At 43.6% G+C, this 26,714-nt stretch overlaps 1 pseudogene; it reads left to right on the top strand.

Moving 5' to 3' along the window:
* The first annotated feature begins 14,132 nt into the window (after positions 1-14,132).
* Positions 14,133-14,498, top strand: LOC137306867 (histone H2A.J-like; annotated as a pseudogene).
* Positions 14,499-26,714: the final 12,216 nt, after the last annotated feature.

Below are 26,714 nucleotides of genomic sequence, written 5' to 3'. Positions count from 1 at the left end.
TGACAGATACAGAATGAATCCCACACTCACATACATTATCAGAAATTGACAGATGCAGAATGAATCCCACACTCACATACAGTATCAGAGACTGACAGATACAGAATGAATCCCACATTCACATACAGTATCAGAGACTGACAGATACAGAATAAATCCCACACTCACACACAGTACCAGAGACTGACAGATACAGAATGAATCGCACTCTCACACACAGCACCAGAGACTGACAGACGCAGAATGAATCCCACACTCACACACAGTAACAGAGACTGTCAGATAAAGAATGAATTGCACGCTCACACAGTATCAGAGACTGACAGAAACAGAATGAATCCCACAGTCACACACAGTACCAGAGACTGACAGATACAGAATGAATCCCACACTCACATGCAGTACCAGAGACTGACAGATACAGAAAGAATCCCACACTCACACACTGTATCAGAGACTGACAGATGCAGAATGAATCCCACAGTCACACACAGTACCAGAGACTGACAGATACAGAATGAATCCCACACTCACATGCAGTACCAGAGACTGACAGATACAGAAAGAATCCCACACTCACACACAGTACCAGAGACTGACAGATACAGAATGAATCCCACACTCACACGCAGTATCAGAGACTGTCAGATGCAGAATGAATCCCACACTCACACACTGTACCTGAGACTGACAGATACAGAATGAATCCCACACTCACACACAGTACCAGAGACTGACAGATATTAAATGAATCCCACACTCACATGCAGTTTCAGAGACTGACAGACACAGAATGAATCCCACACTCACACACAGTACCAGAGACTGACAGATATTGAATGAATCCCACAATCACACACTGTATCGGAGACTGACAGATGCAGAATGTATCCCAAACTCACACACAGTACCAGAGACTGACAGATACAGAATGAATCCCACACTCAAACACATTTTCAGAGACTGACAGAAACAGAATGAATCCCAAACTCACACACTGTATCAGAGACTGACAGATGCAGAATGAATCCCACACTCACAGACAGTAACAGAGACTGACAGATACAGAATGAATCCCACACTCACACACAGTATCAGAGACTGACAGAAACAAAATGAATCCCACAGACACACACAGTACCAGAGACTGACAGATACAGAATGAATCCCACACTCACATACAGTACCAGAGACTGACAGATACAGAAAGAATCCCACACTCACACACTGTATCAGAGACTGACAGATGCAGAATGAATCCCACACTCACACAGAGTACCAGAGACTGACAGATACCGAATGAATCCCACACTCACACGCAGTATCAGAGACTGTCAGATGCAGAATGAATCCCACACTCACACACAGTATCAGAGACTGACAGATACAGAATGAATCCCACACTCACACACAGTATCAGAGACTGACAGATACAGAATGAATCCCACACTCACACACAATACCAGAGACTGACAGATATTGAATGAATCCCACACTCACATACAGTATCAGAGACTGACAGATGCAGAATGAATCCCAAACTCACACACAGTTCCAGAGACTGACAGATACAGAATGAATCCCACACTCAAACACATTATCAGAGACTGACAGATACAGAATGAATCCCAAACTCGCAGACATTTTCAGAGACTGACAGATACAGAATGAATTGCACACTCACACACAGTGCCAGAGACTGAAAGATACAGAAAGAATCCCACACTCACACAGAGTATCAGAGACTGACAGATACAGAATGAATCCCAAACTCACACACTGTATCAGAGACTGACAGATGCAGAATGAATCCCACACTCACAGACAGTAACAGAGACTGACAGATACAGAATGAATCCCACACTCACACACAGTATCAGAGACTGACAGAAACAGAATGAATCCCACAGACACACACAGTGCCAGAGACTGAAAGATACAGAAAGAACCCCACACTCACACACAGTACCAGAGACTGTCAGATACAGAATGAATCCCACACTAACACACAGTATCAGAGACTGACAGATACAGAATGAATCCCACACTCACACACAGTATCAGAGACTGACAGATACAGAATGAATCCCACACTCACACACAGTATCAGAGACTGACAGATACAGAAAGAATCCCACACTCACACACAGTGCCAGAGACTGAAAGATACAGAAAGAACCCCACACTCACACACAGCACCAGAGACTGACAGATACAGAATGAATCCCAAACTCACACACTGTATCAGAGACTGACAGATGCAGAATGAATCCCACACTCACATACAGTATCAGAGACTGACAGATACAGAATGAATCCCACACTCACATACAGGACCAGAGGCTGACAGATGCAGAATGAATCCCACACTCACACACAGTATCAGAGACTGTCAGATGCAGAATGAATCCCACTCTCACATGCAGTATCAGAGACTGACAGATACAGAATGAATCCCAAACTCACACACAGTATCAGAGACTGACAGATACAGAATGAATCCCACACTAACACACAGTACCAGAGACTGAGAGATACAGAATGAATCCCACACTCACATACGGTACCAGAGACTGACAGATACAGAATGAATCCCACACTCACATACGTTTTCAGAGACTGACAGATACAGAATGAATTGCACACTCACACACAGTGCCAGAGACTGAAAGATACAGAAAGAACCCCACACTCACACACAGTACCAGAGACTGTCAGATACAGAATGAATCCCACACTCCCACAGAGTATCAGAGACTGACAGATACAGAATGAATCCCACACTCACATACAGTACCAGAGACTGACAGATACAGAATGAATCCCACACTCACATACATTTTCAGAGACTGACAGATACAGAATGAATCCCACACTCACACACATTATCAGAGACTGACAGATACAGATTGAATCCCACACTCACACACAGTATCAGAGACTGACAGATACAGAATGAATCCCACACTCACATTCAGTTGCAGAGACTGACAGATGCAGAAAGAATCCCACACTCACATACTGTACCTGAGACTGACAGATACAGAATGAATCCCTCACTCACATACATTGTCAGAGACTGACAGATACAGAATGAATCCCACACTCACATACATTATCAGAGACTGACAGATACAGAATGAATCCCACACTCACACACTGTATCAGAGACTGACAGATGCAGAATGAATCCCACACTCACACACAGTACCAGAGACTGACAGATACAGAATGAATCCCACACTCACACACAGTATCAGAAACCGACAGATACAGAATGAATTGCAAGCTCACACACAGTATCAGAGACTGACAGAAACAGAATGAATCCCACACTCACACACAGTACCAGAGACTGACAGATACAGAATGAATCCCACACTCACATACAGTACCAGAGACTGACAGATACAGAATGAATCCCTCACTCACATACATTTTCAGAGACTGACAGATACAGAATGAATCCCACACTCACATACATTTTCAGAGACTGACAGATACAGAATGAATCCCACACTCACATGCAGTATCAGAGACTGACAGATGCAGAATAAATCCCACACTCACAGACAGTAACAGAGACTGACAGATACAGAATGAATCCCACACTCACACACAGTATCAGAGACTGACAGATACAGAATGAATCCCACACTCACACACAGTATCAGAGGCTGACAGATACAGAATGAATCCCACACTCACACACAGTACCAGATGCTGACAGATACAGAATGAATCCCACACTCACACACAGTATCAGAGACTGTCAGATGCAGAATGAATCCAATACTCACACACTGTACCTGATACTGACAGATGCAGAATGAATCCCTCACTCACATACTTTGTCAGAGACTGACAGATGCAGAATGAATCCCACACTCACACACAGTATCAGAGACTGACAGATACAGAATGAATCGCACACTCACATACAGTACCAGAGACTGACAGATACAGAATGAATCCCACACTCACACACAGTGTCAGAGACTGTCAGATGCAGAATGAATCCCACACTCACACACTGTACCTGAGACTGACAGATGCAGAATGAATCCCACACTCACATACATTGTCAGAGACTGACAGATACAGAATGAATCCCACACTCACACACAGTACCAGAGACTGACAGATATTGAATGAATCCCACACTCACATACAGTTTCAGAGACTTACAGATACAGAATGAATCCCACACTCACACACAGTACCAGAGACTGACAGATATTGAATGAATCCCACACTCACATACAGTACCAGAGACTGATAGATACAGAATGAATCCCACACTCACACACAGTATCAGAGACTGACAGATCCAGAAAGAATCCCACACTCACACACAGTGCCAGAGACTGAAAGATGCAGAAAGAACCCCACACTCACACACAGTACCAGAGACTGTCAGATACAGAATGAATCCCACACTCCCACAGAGTATCAGAGACTGACAGATACAGAATGAATCCCACACTCACACACAGTACCAGAGACTGATAGATGCAGAATGAATCCCACACTCACACAAAGTACTGGAGACTGACAGATGCAGAATGAATCCCACACTCCCTCAGAGTATCAGAGACTGACAGATACAGATTGAATCCCACACTCACACACAGTATCAGAGACTGACAGATATAGAATGAATCCCACACTCACACACAGTCCCAGAGACTGACAGATACAGAATGAATCCCACACTCACACACAGTACCAGAGAGTGACAGATACAGAATGAATCCCACACTCACACACTGTATCAGAGACTGACAGATGCAGAATGAATCCCACACTCACACACAGTACCAGAGACTGACAGATACAGAATGAATCCCACACTCACATACAGTACCAGAGACTGACAGATACAGAATGAATCCCACACTCACATACATTTTCAGAGACTGACAGATACAGAATGAATTGCACACTCACACAGAGTATCAGAGACTGACAGATGCAGAATGAATCCCACACTCACATACAGTATCAGAGACTGACAGATACAGAATGAATCCCACACTCACATGCAGTATCAGAGACTGACAGATACAGAATGAATCCCACACTCACACACAGCACCAGAGACTGACAGATCCAGAATGAATCCCACACTCACACACAGTTCCAGAGACTGACAGATACAGAATGAATCCCACACTCACACACAGTATCAGAGACTGACAGATGCAGAATATACCCCATGCTCACAGTCAGTACCAGAGACTGACAGATATAGAATGAATCCTACACTCACATACAGTACCAGGAAAAGAATGAATCTCACTCATGCACAGTGCCAGAGACTGACAGATACAGAATGAATCTCACACTCACAAACAGTACCAGAGACTGACAGATTCAGAATGAATCACACACTCACATACAGTGTCAGAGACTGACAGATACAGAATGAATCTCACATTCACATTACTGCAGACTGAGCTGCACATTACATACCAGTCCAAAAATCTCATCGGGTCAGATTGAAAGATATCGTTTCAATTCCATTGGTGCAGACTGAGCTGCATATTTGATATATTGGTAAGTGCTCGTGTTGTCCTGAAATAAACATTATCAATGCCATTGGTACAGACTGAGCTATTTCTTACATACGAGTCCAAAAATCAAATAAATGATCAGACTGAAAGATATACTCTAAATTCTATTAGCACCATCTGAGCTAAATATTATATAACAGTCCAACAATCTCATACAATATTGGACTGAAAGATACAGTATCGATTCCATCAGTGCAGACTGAGCCACACATTATACAACAGTCCAAGAATGTCATCGGCCTATCAGACTCAAAGATACAATATCAATTCCATTAGCACAGACTGAGCTATATGTTACTCACCAGTCCAAAAATCTTACACAGTGTTTGACTCAGATACAGAATTAATCCCATTGTTGCAGACTGAAGTACACATTACATACCAGTCCATAATTTCAACGTGAAGAGATTGAAAGGTACATTATCATTCACAATAGAGTTCAGAGATTAAATGTAATACTACTCCAAAACTCACACACATTGTTTGATGAAAGAAAATCGAAAAGTGTATCCATATTAACAAATTAAATACTCGTCAAAGAACTGCATATACTTTGAAGTGGTAAAGATATAGTTTCAAATACAATATTCTAAACTGAAATAAGAATCTAGAATGAATCCAGACTTGCACATTGTCTCAGAGACAGAATTACAGAATGAAACCCTCACTCAGATAAAGTAGCAGAGAATGGCAGATACAGAATGTATCCCCCACACACACAGACAGTACCAGACACTGACAGGCACAGAATTATGCCCACACTCACATAAAGCACCAGGGACTGACAGATACAGAACGAATCCATCACTTATATATGGTAGCTGAGACTGACTGATGCAGAATATACCCCATGCTCACACTCAGTACCAGAGACTGACAGATACAGAATGAATCCCAAACTCACACACAGTACCAGAGACTGACAGATACACAATAAACCCCACTCTCACATCCAGTACCAGAGACTGGCATCTACTGGACGTCAGCGAGAACTGTAAAAGAGCGGAACAAATTCACATTATCTGTCGTGGTTGGAGAAACAGGACAATGTGCAATGTGAGGAAAGTTTCTGTCTGTAACTTTTACTCTCGTATTTTTGCACTTTTTGATCGTGAAAAATGAAGACAATTTATTCATAATAACGTTTTTGTTTCACTCATTCAATCGTTTTGAATTTACCACATTATATTTCACTGTACATTGCGCAGTATTTCTCTCTGATTTCTCAGGTCACGATTTACATTTTTCCTCCACCCCATTTAGACTGTAATTTTCCAAGCAGTATGTGGCCTCCTTATTCCCTCTCGCGAAATGAAGCATCGCAAACCTTTCGATATTGAAATTCAATGGCCATTGACACTGCCGTTCAGCAAGTTTATTTTGCCGCAGACTTCCTCTGTTTAACTATACCTCCTAAATCAACTACAAGAATTCAACACAGCATTACAACGAATATTTGGTCTAACAAAATGTACTTGCAGCTCGTCTCCATTCCCAGTTTTTCTAAATCCCACTCGTGCAATATAATGTGAAGAATTAGTTTCTGTTCTGTCCCTCTCTCATCTGCAAACTTCACTGTCCCGGGGTTTGGGGACATCTACTGGCCGGAAGCAGAACTGCAACAGTTCGGAACAAATTGCTGAAACCGGACAATGTGCAGTGTGAGCGTGTTTGTGATTGGTGGCAGGTACTAAATCTGATTTTTTAAACCTGCCCATTAACCTTTAGTGTTTGTTATTGAACAGTAAACAGAGCCGGACAGTAAGGATACGGGGAGTTATACAAAGAGCATTTATGGCAGGCATCAGGTGAGATGTTTGAAGGACACATTTTAAGCAGCGTCTGTTTTGTTTCGGTTCAATGGTTCGTCCCAAGGGAATGGGAAACAGAAATCTGATATGTTCAAAGGTCCCCGCCCCATCGGGTAGTCCCATTCATGGATCAGTGCAGGGGTTGGGTTGTGTCTGGATGTCACTAAATTGTTGTAAAACAGCCCAACACACCTGGTGTGCAGAAGCTGAGAGCTGCAGTACTGCAGTGGAGTCAGACACTGACACTGTTTGTATCGCTGGTTTTCATTTGTGGTTATTACAATGATTATTAACAGAGAGATTCCATTGATCACTTTTGTATTTTCTACTTCACCTGTTCTTGAGTTACAAGAGATACTTTTTCTTCCTACAGTCAAATCCTTGAAGGACCCAGAATCAGTGTGATGTTTATTCCACCCGAGGCACAAGGAGCAGTCAGTGCAGCCAGCTCCTTCTCACACACAGTAAGTACATTATCACTCACAGAGCACAGAGACACAGACAGGTCATCAGTCCCACAGTCTCAGACAGCAGAAATAGTCAGTCCCACACTGATCCCAATCCAACACTCAAACAGAGCAGGAGAGACAGACGTAATTTCCATTTCACAACGACTCAGTACTGCTGACCGGCAGATAAATAATTCCCAGTCCAAAATCACACCCAGTATCAGATTGAAAGGCACTGTGTCAATCTCACATTAGTTCAGCCTTAGCTACAAATTAAATACCAGATAGAACTGACACATGGCACTGATTGATCGGTACAGAATGAATCACAATAGTGTACTCCAAGATTCAAATTAAATACCAGCCCACAACTCACACACATTATGAGTTTAAAGATGCAATATTCATGCCACTATTGTACACTGAGATACAAATTAGACACCAGTTCAGATGTTACCCATTTTTGACTCACATATATGTCCAAAAACTTCATAGTATCAGAATGAAATGGACAGTTTCAATTAATTCACTGCAGACTGAGGTACACATTAGATACCAGTCCAAAATTCTCATACAGTAATGACTGAAAGACACAGTATCAACCCCATTAGTGCAGACTGAGCTACACGTCACATACCAGTCCAAAAATCTCAGTGTCAGGTTGAAAGATACAGTATAAATTCCATTAGTGCAGACTGAGATACACATTAGTTACCTGTCCAAAAATCACATTGTGTCAACCTGAGAGGCACAGTATCAATTCCATTACTGCAGATAGAGGTTTACATTAGATACCTGTCCAAAAATCGGGTACAATATCAGACTGAAAGATATAGTATCGATTTGATTAGTACAGACTGACCTACACGTTACATACCAGTATAAAATCTCACACAGTATCAGACTGGAAGATACAGTATCAATCCCATTAGTGCAGACTGGGGTATACATTAGATACCAGTCCAAAAGTCACATTCAGTGTCAAATTGAAAGATACAGTATCAATTCCATTAGTGCAGACTGAACTACACCTTATAAACCAGTCTAATCATATTACACCATATCAGACTGAAAGGTACATCATGAATTCCATTAGTGCAGACTGAGCTACACATTATATACCTTCCAAAAATCTCATACTTTATCATAATGAAACATACAGTATGAATCCTATTAGTGTAGACTAAGCTAAACATTAGAAACCAGTCCAAAAATCTCTCACAGTGTCTGACTAATAGATACAATATCAGTTCCTTTAGTGCTGACTGAAACACACATTACACACCAGTCCAAAAATCTAATACAGTGTCAGGCTGAAAGATACAATATCAATTCCATTAGCCCAGACTGAGCTACACAATAAATACCAGTCCAATAATTTCACAGTAAAGTTTGAAGTGAACATTATCTTCACAGAGATTAAGATACAATCCTACAATAAAACTCACACAAGTTGTTTGATTAAAAAAAATCCAAAAGTGCATCCGTATTTACAAATTAATGCGAGACAAAAGATTTGCATACATTAATGAATTAAAGATACAGTTTCAAGCACCATACTGTAAACTGAAATAAGAATACAGAACGAATCCAGACTTGCACTTTGCCCAGTGACTGAGTTACATAATGAATCCCACACTGAGATAAAATACCAGAGATTGACAGATACAGAATGAATCCAACACTCAAACTCATTCACAGAGATTGACAGAAACCGAATGAATCCCACACTCACACACAGTACCAGAGACAGACAGATACAGAATGAATCCCACACTCACACACAGTACCAGAGACAGACAGATACAGAATGAAGCCCACACTCACACACAGTACCAGAGACTGACAGATACAGAATGAATCCCACACTCACACACAGTACCAGAGACTGACAGATACAGAATGAATCCCACACTCACACACAGCACCAGAGACTGACAGATACAGAATGAATCCCACACACACACAGTACCAGAGACTGACAGATACAGAATTAATCCCACACACACACAGTACTAGAGACTGACAGACGCAGAATGAATCCCACACTCACACACAGTACCAGAGACAGACAGATACAGAATGAATCCCACACTCACACACAGTACCAGAGACAGACAGATACAGAATGAAGCCCACACTCACACACAGTACCAGAGACTGACAGATACAGAATGAATCCCACACTCACACACAGTACCAGAGACTGACAGATACAGAATGAATCCCACACTCACACACAGCACCAGAGACTGACAGATACAGAATGAATCCCACACACACACAGTACCAGAGACTGACAGATACAGAATTAATCCCACACTCACACACAGTACCAGAGACTGACAGATACAGAATTAATCTCACACTCACACACAGTACCACAAACTGACAGATACAGAATTAATCCCACACTCACACACAGTACCAGAGACTGACAGATACAGAATTAATCTCACACTCACACACAGTACCACAAACTGACAGATACAGAATTAATCTCACACTCACACACAGTACCACAAACTGACAGATACAGAATTAATCCCACACTCACAGACTGTGCTGGAGACTGACAGACAGAGAATTAATCTCACACTCACATACAATCTGACACCTACTGGCCATAAGTGAGAACTGTAACAGAGTGGAATAAATTCACATCATCTGTCGTTGTTTCAGATTCAGGACAATGTGCAATGTGAGGAAATAGTTTCTCTCTGTAACTTCTACTCTCATATTTTTTCATATTTTGTCAGTGAAAAATGAGACAATTGATTCATAATAAAGTTTTGTTTTGCTCATTCGAAAGTTGCCCCATTATATTTCACTCTACATTGCGCAATATTTCTGTCTGATTTCTCAGGACACGATTTATATTAATTCAAATAAACCAAACTGAAACACAAATAAAAACTGAGCGCAAAGTTTCAACGGCGACCGTCAAAAGTGAAAGGGATAAAATATAGAAAAAATTAAAACCGAAAATGTTGGAAAGACTCAGCAGGTCCGGCAGCATCTGTGGAGAAGAGAAGCTCGGGTTAACGGTTCAGGACAATGACCCTTCTCTCGATCAGAAAGGTTAATCAGACATAATTTAAAAAAGGAACGGGAATCAGCAGAGGGAAAAACTTCAGAAAAACAATTAATTTCACTGAATCCGAGCAATTGTGTCCCGTATCCACCGTACAGATCAGGACAAATAATAATACAAAGAACAGAGTTAAATTCAACACTATGGTGGAAATAAATGAATTTTAATAGTATTTTTTATATAAATTAGACACGTTTGTGTTTTGGAAACACTGTCCCTCTGAACATCATCAAATTCGGTTCCAGTCTTGGTGTTTCTGAATTCAGCGTGCTGGGATTCAAACCTGTTGGAATTAACTGCTTGGAAGGCAGCTATACTCACCATTATAGCGCCTTATTTCACCAGGAGGGAGAAGTGGAGTGTTTCTGTGGAGTTTCGGACTGAATTGCTCCCTTTGGGTTTCTGGCACTTTAATCATAGACAATAAATAGTTCCCAAACATCAGTCCCTGAACAGACACAACAAGCTGGTGGAATTTCTCATTCATAGATATTAAATAAGAGGATGGCAAAAGCGAATAGGAAGAGGTTCGGAAGAAGTCACCAAAACAATTAGGGAAGCAAACAGGAACCAGGAAATCAAATTATCAAGGAATATAAAAATAAATAGTAAATTATTCCACAGATACAAAAATAACAAAAGGAAAATCAGAATTGCTTGAGTGATGCACAAGATAAACTCACAGATAACGTCAGCGAAATGACAGCAATATTGAATTATTACTTTGCCTCAGTATTTACCTGAGAGATTAACAGGGTGAATATGATATTGGAGGAAGAGATCAATAAAGATATAAAGACATTTTAGTTCGAAAGGGCGGTTAAACTCCCGGTCCAGATGGATTGCACCCGCACATATTAAATGAAGCAAAGGAAGAGATAGCAGAGGCAATGTTACATGTGTAGGAAAAATCATCACAAGAAGGAATAGTGACAGAGGACTGGATGACAGCTAATGTAATTCTTATATTTTAATACAGGAGATAGAACAAGTCCAGGGAACTATGGACCAGTTAACTAAAGGTCGGTGGTCGGAATGATCATGGAATCTTTTACTCAATGATGCAATAGAAAAACATCTAGAAACCGAAAATATAATAATGAATAGTCAGCACGGATTTCAGAAAGAGAAGGCTTAACAGTTTGGCCAAAGGTTTGACAGTTTAAATTACAGTTCAACATAACTTATTTGCTTTTCAATTCTATTCCTCTAGAATTAAACCACAGTGCTGTGTTTGCTTTTTTATGTCCATATCATCCTGTGCTGCTACTTTTAATGATTTGTCAATCTGTACCCCGAAATCCCTTTGCTCTTTTACCCCATTTAGACTCTTATTTTCCAAGCAGTATGTGGCCTCCTTATTCCCCCAAGCAAAATGCACCAGCTCACACCTTTCAATATGGAAATTCAATGGCCATTTACACCGCCATTCAGCAAGCTTATTAAAGTCGTCTTGTATTTTGTTGCAATCTTCCTCGGTATCGACAATACCCCCTAAATTAATTGTAAGAATTTAACACACCATTACAACGAAGGTTTCGTCTAACAAAATGTACTTGCAGCTCGTCTTCATTCCCAGTTTTTCTAAATCCCACTCGTGCAATATAATGTGAAGAATTAGTTTCTGTTCTCTCCCTCTCTCATCTTCAAACTTCAATGTCCCGGGGTTCGGGCTGCTCCAGCACACTCTCCAATTCCTCGCCCTCGTCTCTCGCCCGGACATGCCCTGGCGTACCATCCTGCCGTCCGGCGGAGGCGGGGGTCCCCAGTGGAGGGCTCTCTACTCAGGGATCCTCCCGTGTTACATCGGGGATCTGGGGTGGAGGGTGTTGCACGGAGCAGTCGCGTCCAATAGGCGTTTACGCCATTTCACGGACACCCAGGCCGCCTGTAATTTCTGCGGCCTGGAGGAGTCCGTGTTTCACTTGTTCACCGGGTGTGGGAGACTGCAGCCCCTGTTTGATTATTTGGAGGGGCTGCTCCTGAAGTTCTGGCTGCACTTCAGTCCCACGCTCCTGATCTTTGGCCGCCCGGTGAGGAGGGGGGCGGGCAGGTCGGTGGACGTCCTCGTGGGCCTGCTCCTGGGCCTGTCCAAGGTGGCCATCCACAGGTCCAGGTTGCTCGGGGCCCGTGGGGGCGGTCGCTCGGCCTGTCTGCCTCTCTTCCGCGGAATGCTCCGTGCCCGGGTGGCCCTGGAGATGGAGCACGCGGTGTCTGCCGGTTCACTTGAGGCTTTCCGCCACCGGTGGGCACCGCAGGGGCTGGAGTGTATCCTGGACGAGGGAAATAAAATTTTAATTTGACACTTGGTTTTTGGTTTAAAAAAATAATTAAAAAATGTCCCGGGGTTTGGGGACATCTACTGGCCGGAAACAGAACTGCAACAGTTCGGAACAAATTGCTGAAACCGGACAATGTGCAGTGTGAGCGTGTTTGTGATTGGTGGCGGATACTAAATCTGATTGGTTTCTTCAGATAGCCAATCAGAGAGTGAAAAGAAAAGGTGACGTTGCATCACTCCGAATGACCCAATCACAATCATTGCCTTCCCCCATCCCTCATTACCATAGGGCTGTGGGGCTGCCGATTTAATCCGAGCTCGGAGCGGATTTGGGTCATTTCTGGGTCTGAAATTGAGTTTGAAAATGCCTGAGGACAAGAAAGCAGCTCCCAAGAAGGGCGCCAAAAAAACCTTGAATAAAGCACCGGGCAAGGGCGGCAAGAAGCGGAGAAAGTCGAGGAAAGAGAGTTACTCCATCGACATCTACAAAGTGATGAGGCAGGTTCACCCCGACACCGGCATCTCCTCCAACGGGTCAGTTGCTGTCTTTTCTTTGTTTCTACCTCTCCATCTCTGTTTTTTTTTGTTTGTTGTTTTTTTTGGTGATTTGTATATTCTGAGACCTGGCAGGTAACACCTGTCTGTCTGCACACTGATTGCCTTGGCAACGGGCAGTTGAAAAAACTGTCTGTAATCACCAAGCGGTGTTCTGTGAATTATAAATGCGATTTCATTTCGAGGATTTCATTTTCACATCGTTCACCTGACGAAGGAGGAAGCCTCCGAAAGCTTGTGAATTTAAAATAAAATTGCTGGACTGTAACTTGGTGTTGTAAAATTGTTTACAATTGTCAACCCCAGTCCATCACCGGCATCTCCACATCATTCATTCTTTGTGAAAGTGTTTGTGAGATTGTGAACATGTCTGGAAGAGGAAAAACTGGAGGTAAAGCTCGGGCCAAGGCCAAGTCTCGCTCATCCCGGGCCGGACTCCAGTTCCCTGTGGGCCGTGTTCACAGGCACCTGTGGGTGCCGGAGCCCCGGTCTATCTGGCCGCTGTGCTCGAGTATCTGACGGCTGAAATCCTCGAGCTGGCCGGCAACGCGGCCCGGGACAACAAGAAGACCCGCATCATCCCCAGACACCTGCAACTCGCCATCCGCAACGACGAGGAGCTCAACAAGCTCCTGGGACGGGTGACCATCGCTCAGGGCTGGGTGCTGCCTAATATCCAGGCCGTGCTGCTGCCGAAGAAAACCAGCAATGTGAGCACCAAGAGCAAGTAAAGCGGCCAAGATTTAATCTGATAACCCAAAGGCTCTTTTCAGAGCCACCCACTGTATCTTTGAAAGGGCTGATTACTGTCTGAAGAGAGTCAGGAATCATTTTAATAAGGACTTGATTCCGATTCTAGAACTAACAATAACTTTTTCATCACAAATGATCCAGATCGGTCTGTTGAATTACTCGCTTCCGGACAGCAGATGTCGCCAACCTCCAATAGATTGATATTTGCAGTTTGTGTGATGAATGAGACAAAATATCAAAATTGTCATTAAACTGGGCGGGTGGGATACAGAAATACCAGGGACGTTTGATCATCGGCGTCAAGAGGCATTCTGTTGTGTTCCACCCAATATTATTTACAGTCTCATCCTCCGACTACACTTAGAGTTCATAGAGTTACACAGCACGGATAGAGGCCCTTCGGCCCATCGTGTCCGCGCCGGCCATCAAGCCCTGTCTAATCTAATCCCATATTCCAGCATTTGGTCCGTAGCCTTGTATGCTATGGCATTTCAAGTGCTCATCCAAATGCTTCTTGAATGTTGTGAGGGTTCCTGCCTCCACAACCCTCTCAGGCAGTGAGTTCCAGACTCCAACCACCCTCTGGGTAAAAAAGTTCTTTCTCAAATCCCCTCTAAACCTCCCGCCTTTTACCTTGAATCTATGCCCCCTTGTTATAGAACCCTCAACGAAGGGAAAAAGCTCCTTAGTATCCATCCTATCTGTGCCCCTCATAATTTTGTACACCTCAATCATGTCCCCCCTCAGCCTCCTCTGCTCCAAGGAAAACAAATCCAATCTTCCCAGTCTCTCTTCATAGCTGAAGCGCTCCAGCCCTGGTAACATCCTGGTGAATCTCCTCTGCACCCTCTCCAAAGCGATCACATCCTTCCTGTAGTGTGGCGACCAGAACTGCACACAGTACTCCAGCTGTGGCCTAACCAGTGTTTTATACAGCTCCATCATAACCTCCTTGCTCTTATATTCTATGCCTCGGCTAATAAATGCAAGTATCCCATATGCCTTCTTTACCACCTTATCGACCTGTTCCGCCGCCTTCAGGGATCTGTGAACTTGCACACCAAGATCCCTCTGACCCTCTGTCTTGCCTAGGGTCCTCCCATTCATTGTGTATTCCCTTGCCTTGTTAGTCCCTCCAAAGTGCATCACCTCACACTTTTCCGGGTTAAATTCCATTTGCCACTGTTCCGCCCATCTGACCAACCCATCTATATCGTCCTGCAGACTGAGGCTATCCTCCTCGCTATTTACCACCCTACCAATTTTTGTTTCATCAGCGAACTTACTGATCACACCTTTTACATTCATATTCAATATTACTTGTTCGCTCTGTATTATTTTACCCACATTTGTATAGCAGAAGCTGACTGATGTGTTGATTATTGTGTCAGCGATTACTGAATCAGTGAATGACATTTGTCTGTAATTGGATGTGAGCGAGGGAATTATTCTGTTCCTGTGTCAGTTGCGACTTCTTGCCGCTGTTGGCTGGTGCTTTACTGAAGGATTTCTTGGCGCCCTTCTTGGGAGCTGTTTTCTTGTCCTCAGGCATTTTCAAATTGAATTTCTGAACCAGAAATGACCCAAATCCGCTCCGAGCTCGGATTAAATAGGCAGCCACACAGCCCTATGCTAATGAGGGATGGGTGAAGGCAATGATTGTGATTTGACGGATGGGAGTGAAGCCACCTTACATCGAAACATGGAAAATCGGAGTAAGAGTGGCCATTCCGACCGTCGGGCCTGCTCCGCCATTCAAAATGATCATGGCTGATCGTCGAACTCAGTACCCTGTTCCCGCTTATACCCCATATAAGAACATAGGAACAAGAGTCGGCCATTCAGCCCCTCCTGCCTGCTCTGCCATTTGATAAGATCATGGCTGATCTGTGATCTAACTCCATGTACCCGACTTTGGCCCGTATCCCTCAATACCTTTGGTTGCCAAAAAGCTATCTGTCTCAGATTTAAATTTAGCAATTGAGCTAGTATCAATTGCTGTTTGCGGAAGAGAGTTCCAAACTTCTACCACCCTTTGTGTGGAGAAATGTTTTCTCATCTCGCTCCTGAAAGGTCTGGCTCTGATATCACTTGGTCCCTTCAGCATTAAGAAATATATCCATCTCCTTCTTGAATACATCTAATGACTTGGCCTCCACTGCCTTCTGTGGTAGAGAATTCCACAGGTTCACCACTCTCTGAGTGAAGAATTTTCTCCTCATCTCGGTTCTAAATTGCATACCCCGTATCCTGAGACTGTGACCCCTGGTTCTGGACTCCCCAGCCATCGGGAACATCCTCCCTGCATCTGGTCTGTCTCGTCCTGTTAGAATTTTATATGTTTTGAAGAGATCACCTCTCATTCTTTTAACTCGAGTGAATACTGGCCGAGTCGACCCAATCTCTCCTCATACGTCAGTTCTGCCATCCCAGGAATCAGTCTGGTAAACCTTCGTTGCACTCCCTCCATGTCAAGGACATCCTTCCTCAGATAAGGAGACCAGAACTGCACACAATACTCCAGATGTGGTCTCACCAAGGCCTGTATAACAGCAGTTCGACATCCCCAAAGACAAACCTGTTCCTTTCACTGATTGATTTCTTCAGATATCCAATCAGATTTAGTACCTGCCACCAATCACAAACACGCTCACACTGCACATTGTCCGGTTTCAGCAATTTGTTCCGAACTGTTGCAGTTCTGCTTCCGGCCAGTAGATGTCCCCAAACCCCGGGACAGTGAAGTTTGCAGATGAGAGAGGGACAGAACAGAAACTAATTCTTCACATTATATTGCACGAGTGGGATTTAGAAAAACTGGGAATGGAGACGAGCTGCAAGTACATTTTGTTAGACCAAATATTAGATGTAATGCTGTGTTAAATTCTTATAATTGATTTAGGGGGTATAGTCAATACTGAGGAAGACTGCAAAAAATAAGTTTGCAGAACGGCTGTGCAAATGACCACTGAATTTCAATATAGAAAGGTGTGAGCTGGTGCATTTTGCCAGGGGAACAAGTTTGCCACATACTGCTTGGCAAAAAGAGTCTGAAAGGGGTAGAGGAGTAATGTAAATCGACCTGAGAAATCAGAGAGAAATACTGCGCAATGTACAGTGAAATATAATGGGGCAAATTCACAACTATTGAATGAGTGAAACAAAACTTTATTATGAATAAATTGTCCTCATTTTCCACTATCAAAATGTGCAAAAATACGAGAGTAGAAGTTACAGACAGAGACTTTCCTCACATTGCACATTGTCCTGTTTCTGCAACCACGACAGACAAAGTGAATTTGTTCCGCTCGTATACAGTTCTCGCTTATATCCAGTAGAGGTCAGTCTCTGGTACTGTGCATGAGAGTGGGGTTTGTTCTGTATCTGTCAGTCCCTGGTACTGTGTATGACAGTGGGGTTTATTCTGTATTCTGTCAGTCCCTGGTACTGTGTATGACAGTGGGGTTTATTCTGTATTCTGTCAGTCCCTGGTACTGTATATGACAGTGGGGTTTATTCTGTATTCTGTCAGTCCCTGGTACTGTATATGACAGTGGGGTTTATTCTGTATTCTGTCAGTCCCTGGTACTGTGTATGAGAGTGGGGTTTATTCTGTATTCTGTCAGTCCCTGGTACTGTGTATGAGAGTGGGATTTATTCTGTATTCTGTCAGTCCCTGGTACTATTAACAAGTGTGGAATTAACTCTATAATTGTCAGTCTCTGTTACTGTGCATGAATGTGGGGTTTATTCTGTATCTGTCTGTCTCTGGTGATGTATAGGAGTGCGGGAATTATTCTGTACCTGTCTGTCTCTGGTACTGTACGTGAGTGTGGGATACATTCTGTGCCTGTCAGTCTCTGGTACTATAAATGAGCGTGGGATTTATTCTGTATCTGTCTGTCTCTGGTACTGTATATGAGAGTGGGGTTTATTCTGTATCTGTCAGTCTCTAGTCCAGTATATGAGTGTGGGTTTTACTCTAGATCTGTCAATCTTGGGTTCAGTATGCAAGTGTGGGGTTTATTCTGTATCTGTCAGTCTCTGATACTGTGTGTGCATGTGGGATTCATTCTGTATCTGTCTGTCTCTGGTACTGTACATGAGTGTGAGGTTTATTCTGTATCTGTCAGTCTCTGATACTGTACCAGAGATTGGGGTTCATTCTGCATTTGTCAGTCTCTGATAAGGTATGCGAGTGTGGGATTTATTCTGTATCTGTCAGTCTCTGGTACTGTATCTGAATTTGGGATTTATTCTGTGCCTGTCATTCTCTGGTACTGTACATGTGTATGGGGTTTATTCTGTATCTGTCAGTCTCCGGTACTGTCTGTGTGTGGGGGGGATACATTCAGTATCTGCCATTCTCTGCTACTTTATCTCAGTGAGGGATTCATTCAGTAATTCAGTCTCTGAGATAATGTGCAAGTCTGCATTCAGTCTGGATTCTTATTTCAGTTTACAGTATCTTATTTGAAACTGTATCTTTTCCACTTCAAAGTATATACAGTTCTTCGTCGAGTATTTAATTTGTTAATATGGATACACTTTTGGATTTTCTTAAATCAAACAATGTGTGTGAGTTTCAGAGTAGTATTACATCTTAATCTCTGAACTCTAGTGTGAATGATAACGTACCTTTCAATCCGTTCACGGTGAAATTATTGGACTGGTATATAATGTGTCGCTCAGTCTATAATAATGGAATTAATTCTGTATCTCAGTCTGATACTGTATGAGATTTTTGGACTGGTGTGTAACATGTAGCTCAGTGCATGCTAATGGAATTGATGTTGTATCTTTGAGTCTGATATGGTATGAAATTGTTCGACTGCTATGTATTGTTTGGCTCAGTCTGCACTAATCGAATTGAAACATTATCTACCAATATGAAACAATAAGATTTTTGGACTGATTTATGTGTAACTCAGTCTGCAATAATGTGACTGTGAGATTCATTCTGTATCTGTCTGACTGTGGTACTTTGTGATTCATTCTGTATCTGTCAACCTGTGCTACTGTGTGTGAGTGTGGGATTCATTCTATATATATCAGTCCCTGGTACTGTATGTGAGTGAGATTCATTCTGTCTCTGTCTGACTGTGGTACTTTGTGATTTATTCTGTTCCTGTCAGTCTCTGGCACTGTGTGTGAATTTGGGATTCATTCCATATCTGTCAGTCTCTGATGTTGTATGTGAGTGAGACATTCATTCCATTTCCATCAATCTCTGATACTGTATATGAGTGATATAAATTCTGTATCTGTCAGTCTGTGCTACTGTATCAGAGTGTGGGATTTGTTCTGTATCTATCAATCACTGGTACATTGTGTGAGTGTGAGATTCATTCTGTATGTCAGTCTCAGGCACTGGAACTGAGTATGAGATTAATTCTTTATCTGTATCTAATTTGTATCTCAGTTTAGAATATGGCGTTCAAAACTGTATCTTTAATACCTAAATGTATAAATAATTTTTCCCAGTATTTAACTGGTAGAAAATCATACACTTTAACATGTGATGCTGTAGGTTATAATCAGAGAATGAGTGCACTTTTTGAGCTACTCTTAAATCTGCATCGATGTGAACACAACTGTGATTTAGTGCATCTTCCAAACTGATATGGTGACATTTTTGAACTTGTATATAATGTGGAGCTCAGTCTGCATGAATGGAACACTGTATATTTCAGTCTGAATCTGCATCAGATATTTTTTGTAGTGGTTTATCTGCACGAATGGAATTGATACTGTATCTTTCAATCTGACACTGAGATTTTTGGACTGGTACGTAATTTGTAACTCAGCCAGCAGTAATGTAGGTGACTGTGAGATTCATTTTGTATCTCTCACTCCGTGATACTGTGTGGGATTCATTCTGTGTCTGTCAGTTTCCAGTACTGTATGTGGATGTTGAATTCACTTTATATATGCAGTTTCTCATCATGTATGTTAGTGTGGGATTGAATCAGTAATCTGGTACTCTATATGATTGTGAGATTCATTCTGTCGATACATTCTCTGGTACTGTGTGTGAGTGTGTGATTCAGTCTGTATCTCTCAGTCTCTGGTACTGTGTGAGTGTGGGATTCATACTTTATCTGCCAGTATCTGGTACATTATGAGAGTGTGGGACTCATTCTGTATCTGTCAACTCTGGTACCATACATGAGTGTGAGATTCATTCTGTATCTGTCTATAATTGTTCTCTCAGATTATCTTATGACATACAATACTGTAGCTTTAATAGCTTCATGTTTAAATAGTATTTATCATTATTTAATTGGTAAATATTGATAAACTTTAAAATCATCCAGCACCAAATCCTAATCAAATCATTTGTGTGCTTTTTGGACCACTATTAAATCTATATTTCTGTGTAATATTGTGAATGATAATATATATTTCAAACTGATATGGTGATTTTTGAATTGATATATAATGTGCAGCTCAGTCTGTACTATTTTAATCGATACTGTGTCTTTCAATCGAATATTATGAGATTTTTGGACTGGTATGTAATGTATATCTCAGTCTGCACTAATAGAATTGATACTCTATCTTTACATCTCATACAATGAGTGTATTATAAACTGGTTTCTAATTTGTTTCTCAGGTTACACTGTCACAGCATTTCTCAATCTGATACTGTACATGTGTTTTAGACTTGCCTGCAATTTGTATCTCATGATACACTAATCAAATTGATACTGCATCTATTAAACTCACATGTGTGAGTTCTGGGCTAGTATTCAATTGGAATCTCGAGGTACATTATTGGGGTTTATTCTGCACTTTTGAATCGGGTACCATGTGTGATTTCTATCTGGTATTTAATTCAGAGCTAATGTTGCCCGATTGTGAGATTGACACAGTGTCTTTCAATCTGAAAGTGTGATTTTGGACTGGGATTTTTGTATCTTCCTGTCAGCGGGACTGAGTTCGGGGGAAATGGAAACAGCGTCTGCCTCACCTGCTCTGTTTGACTGTTGGATTGAAAATGTGTCTCTGGAAACTGGGATCAGTGTGGGACTGACCACTTCTGCTGTCTGAGACTGTGGAACTGATGACCTGTCTGTATCTCTGTGTGTGATAATGGACCTACTGTTTGTGAGAAGGAGCTGGCCGCACTGTTCCTTCTGCCTCGGGTGGAGGAAACATCACATTTATTCTGGGTCCTTCAAGGATTGGCCTGAAAAAAGAAAATTATATCTTGTTACTCAGGAACAGGTGAGGTAGAAAATACAAAAGTGATCAATGTAATATCTGTTAATAATTATTTTGAATATCCACAAATGAAAACCAGTGATACAAAGAGTGTCAGTGTCTGACTCCACTGCAGTGCTGCAGCACTCAGCTTCTCCATACCAGGTGTGTTGGGCTGTTTTATAACAATTTAGTGACATCCAGAAAAAACCCAACCCCTGCACTGATCCATGAATGGGACTACCCGATGGGGAGGGGCCTTTGCAACGGTCAGGTTTCTAATCCCCTCTCCCATGGGACTAACCGTTCAACCAAAACCAAACAGCCGCTGTTTAAATTGTGTCCTTCACACTTCTCACCTGGTGCCTGCAATAGATGCTCTTTGTAAAACTCCCCACATCCTTCCTCTCCGGCTCTGTTTCCACTGTTCACTGTCCAATAACAATAAACAGGGTGAGACTGGAATTAAACCAGGAACATTTCACCACTGGTTTGGGGAGAGAAAGCAGCAATGATTTTAAGCAACCTGCTCTTCCCATTCTCTCTCCCTCACCCTGTACACACACAGCCCGAGAATGCCCTCTCCCTTCCCCCGCTCACTCCATGTTCCGGGAACAGTTCCTGATCCACTCCGCCTCTTACAAACAGCCCCCGGACTCCCCCTGACCTTCCCCCGGACTCAATGCCGATCTCTGAGCCCATCTGCGGACACGGTCCCGAAGCGATGAGCTGCTGTAACGAGGCTGCTCTTTGCTCCCTTCCCCCGGGGGCCGTGATCTCTCCATTCCCGGCTGTTTTAAACCATCTTCTTCCGCTCACTGAGGGAATGTCGCCCACAGGCCGAGCTGGGGGAGGGGAGCGCGCATGCGCTCTTCTGCTCACCAGCAAGCAGCGCTGGGGGCGGGGCTGAGTTACGCATGCGCAGATATCTGGTTTAATTCGCAATACAAAAATCGGTGGAAACTTTCCCCAATTGGAATTTTTCAGAGTCTGAGCAAAGGAAGTGGGGGAAAGGTCAGAGGGAATGGGGTCCACAGGCAGTGCAGGAACAGGCACCAGAATGGGAAACAGATGGGATTCCACCAGTGCCGATCGCTGGAATCCAGACTGACTTTACAATCTCCAACCATTAAACGAGATGTTTCCATCCCTGCTGTTTCTCTCGGTATCTTTTGATGGTAAAGGGTCTATCAGAGATAACGTGGGCGGCTGTGGAATGAGCCAATGGGTTCTGTTCATTCTTGGTTCCTCTAATGATAAAGTAACGCGTGAACCCGAAACTGGAGGGAGGATTTCTCAAACCAATCCTGGAGAAACATGGGAGAGAAGTGGGACTCGGTGCATTTGCTGGGTCTGTGCAGGATGAAAATCTGACGGCAACAGTCCCAGTTTATTTCAATCGGAGTGAAACTCTCGGTCACTGAGAGTAATACCGAACTGCCCTCTGCTGCAAGATTACAGAGGGTACAATATGCAAGAGAGGGTTAAATGTGTGACACTGTCCCTGAGAGTGGGATTAATAACGTGTCTGTCTCTGGAATAAGATCAGTTGGAGATGAGACTGCATCTTCTGTCATTCAACCTTGGTGTGGAGATGCCGGTGATGGACTGGGGTTGACAATTGTTACCAATTTTACAACACCAAGTTACAGTCCAACAATTTTATTGGAAAATCACAAGCTTTCGGAGGCTTCCTCCTTCCTCGGGTGAATGTGGAAATGAAATCCTCGAACCTTTCGCATTTATAAATCACAGAACAATACCTGGTGATTGCAGAAGTCTTTCCAACTGCCCGTTGCCAAGGCAATCAAAGTGATCAGACAGAGAGGTGTTACCTACAGGGCCACAGAATATACAAACAACGAAAAAAAACAGAGAGAGAGAGGCAGAAACATAGAAACATCCGGAAGGAAGAGAAAGACAGCAAATGACCCGTTATATTAAAAACAGATAACTTTTGATCGCTGGTCGGGTTACGTGTAGTGTGACATGAACCCAAGATCCCGGTTGAGGCCGCCCTCATGGGTGCGGAATTTGGCTATCAATTTCTGCTCGACGATTTTGCGTTGTCGTGTGTCTCGAAGGCCGCCTTGGAGTATGTTTACCCGAAGGTCGGTGGATGAATGTCCATGACTGCTGAAGTGTTCCCCGACTGGGAGGGAACCCTCCTGTTTGGCGATTGTTGCGCGGTGTCCGTTCATCCGTTGTCGCAGTGTCTGCATGGTCTCGCCAATGTACCATGCTCTGGGGCATCCTTTCCTGCAACGTATGAGGTAGACAACGTTGGCCGAGTCACAGGAGTATGAACCATGTACCTGGTGGGTGGTGTCCTCTCGTGTGATGGTGGTATCTGTGTCGATGATCTGTCATGTCTTGCAGAGGTTACCGTGGCAGGGTTGTGTGGCGTCGTGGACGCTGTTCTCCTGAAGGCTGGGTAATTTGCTGCGAACGATGGTCTGTTTGAGGTTAGGTGGCTGTTTAAAGGCGAGTAGTGGAGGTGCGGGGATGGCCTTAGCGAGGTGTTCGTCGTCATTGATGACATGTTGAAGGCTGCGGAGAACATGGCGTAGTTTCTCCGCTCCGGGGAAGTACTGGACGACGAAGGGTACTCTGTTGGTTGCGTCCCGTGTTTGTCTTCTGAGGAGGTCTCTGGGATTTTTCGCTGTGGCCCATCGGAACTGTCGATCGATGAGTCCAGCGTCATATCCCATTCATACTATGGCATCTCTCAGCGTCTGTAGGTGTCCATCGCGTTCCTCCTCATCTGAGCAGACCCTGTGTATTCGCAGGGCCTGTCCATAGGGGATGGCCTCTTTGACGTGGTTAGGGTGGAAGCTGGAAAAGTGGAGCATCGTGAGGTTGTCCGTGGTCTTGCGGGAGAGTGAGGTGCTCAGAATCAGTTTCTTTCTTGGACTACTCCTCAGAATCAGTTTCTTTCTTGGACACACGAATCTCCATCAAAGACGGGCACCTCAGCACCTCACTCTACCGCAAGCCCACGGACAACCTCACGATGCTCCACTTTTCCAGCTTCCACCCTAACCATGTCAAAGAGGCCATCCCCTATATTCGGTGGCCCTGTAGGTAACACCTCTCTGTCTGAACACTTTGATTGCCTTGGCAACGGGCAGTTGGAAAGACTTTCTGTAATCACCAGGTATTGTTCTGTGATTTATAAATGCGAAAGTTTCGAGGATTTCATTTCCACATTCACCTGAGGAAGGAGGAAGCCTCCGAAAGTTTGTGATTTTCAATTAAAATTATTCAACCTTGGAACAGCAATTGGAATGGAATAGTTCCCTATTTGTTACTGGGTGAATACCGCTCATTACAGCTCAGTTTCTCTGTCTCTCTTGTACTTTATATGGAGGTGCGATACTGTTATTGAGCATGATACAGACACACTGGTGGGATGTGTGAGACTGATACTGTGCCTGTCTGTATCTCTCTCTCTCTAGTGCTGTACATGAAGCTGGGATAATGTTTACTGAGCGTGAAACGGACACATTGATGGGATGTGTGAGACTGATTCTGCGTCTGTCTGACTGTGTCTCTGTCTGTCCGTTTATCAGCCGCTCCGTCTCTCTCTCTCTCTCTTTTGTTCTGCACATGAATGCGGGACACTGTTACTGAGCGTAATATAGACCCACTGATGGAATGTGAAAGACTGATTCTGTGTCTTTGTGCTGTTGGTGAGACGATTACTCTCCCTTCTACTGTATATGAGCCGGTCTGACGGTGCATTTATCCGCCGAAAAGTAAAGGTGGCGAGAAACAGCCTGTAACAGTCTGACTCCGGACTGTCTGTGAGTGTTGAATTTATTCAGTGACTCGCCGTCTCTGGGTGTTGAGAATGGGATGGATCGGACACCAGTTACTTTTGCCTGTCAGTCAGTTTAGCAGGAGAAGGAAACACAGAGAGACTGGAGGAGCCCAGAGCGGATAATTTGAATTTTCAACTTAACCAAACATATTTCTGTGTGTGAACAATACAATAATGTAAAAGCAGATATGGATTATCACAGCCAGAGCTGTGATTGGCTCCTGTCCCTGAATCTGGAGACCGGACACTGTGAGGAGCGCCGGCCTCAGAGTGTTTAACAGTTCCTGAGCTGGGAAACGACAACCAACCCCCGAGAATCCGCAGCACAGGCCGAGCGGGGAGGAAAGTCTGTCCCGGGAATTGTCAATGTGGCGAACAGTTTGTCCTGTGAATGTACAGATGTGAACATTGTATCAGAGAGAGTGTGTTCAATGGGCGGGCGGGTTAGATTAATGCCACTGTGTTTGTGTGGCCGGTCTCATCGCCGGATGTCCGAGTCCCTTTTGAGTATTTTTAAAAAAAATCCCTGTCAAAGGATCGCCCTCCTCCCCTGCCGAGACCCGAAGTGAAAATTTAAGGTACGGTTTTTGTTCAATTCAAGATTTCAGCCGAAAAACAGAAATCATGTCAGCGATCGGGTGAGAGAGCGCGATCAGTGCAGCAATGAAACGGGTTTAAATCGAAACTGGTGCTTTTAATTCCGGTGAAAGTTTTTCGACAGCAAACATTCCGGTGTCGGAGATGGGAAGGGGCGAGTCTGGGACTCTGGAGTGCCGGATTATAATTAGAATCGGGTAGTTTAAGAGGAGAGAGAAACACAGAGAGGCTGGAGGTGCCGAGAGCTGACAGCAGGGTGTCTCCGCCCCGTCCGCTCTGGGCCTTCAAGTTGCTCTGTGCCGCCGCCTCTCGTTTCATTTCTGACCCAGCTCTGACTGTCAGAGAGATTTTCTTCAGAGTCCCGGACATGACAGATACTGCAGCCGCCGAAACGGCACCTCCCGCCGCCGCTCCACCCAAGGCTCCCAAGAAGAAGAAGGCGGTTCACCGACCCAAGACAGCCGGTCCCAAATTGGGCGAACAGATCCTCAAGATTGTGGCGGATTGCAAGGATCGCAAGGGGATATCCCTGGCCGCGATAAAGAAGGTTCTGGCCACCAAAGGCCTGG

The sequence above is a fragment of the Heptranchias perlo genome, chromosome X (genome assembly GCF_035084215.1).
Source record: "Heptranchias perlo isolate sHepPer1 chromosome X, sHepPer1.hap1, whole genome shotgun sequence".
Taxonomy (NCBI): Eukaryota; Metazoa; Chordata; class Chondrichthyes; order Hexanchiformes; family Hexanchidae; genus Heptranchias; species Heptranchias perlo.
The sequence above is the reverse complement of the archived record's forward strand: the minus strand, read 5'-3'. Positions and strand labels throughout refer to the sequence as shown.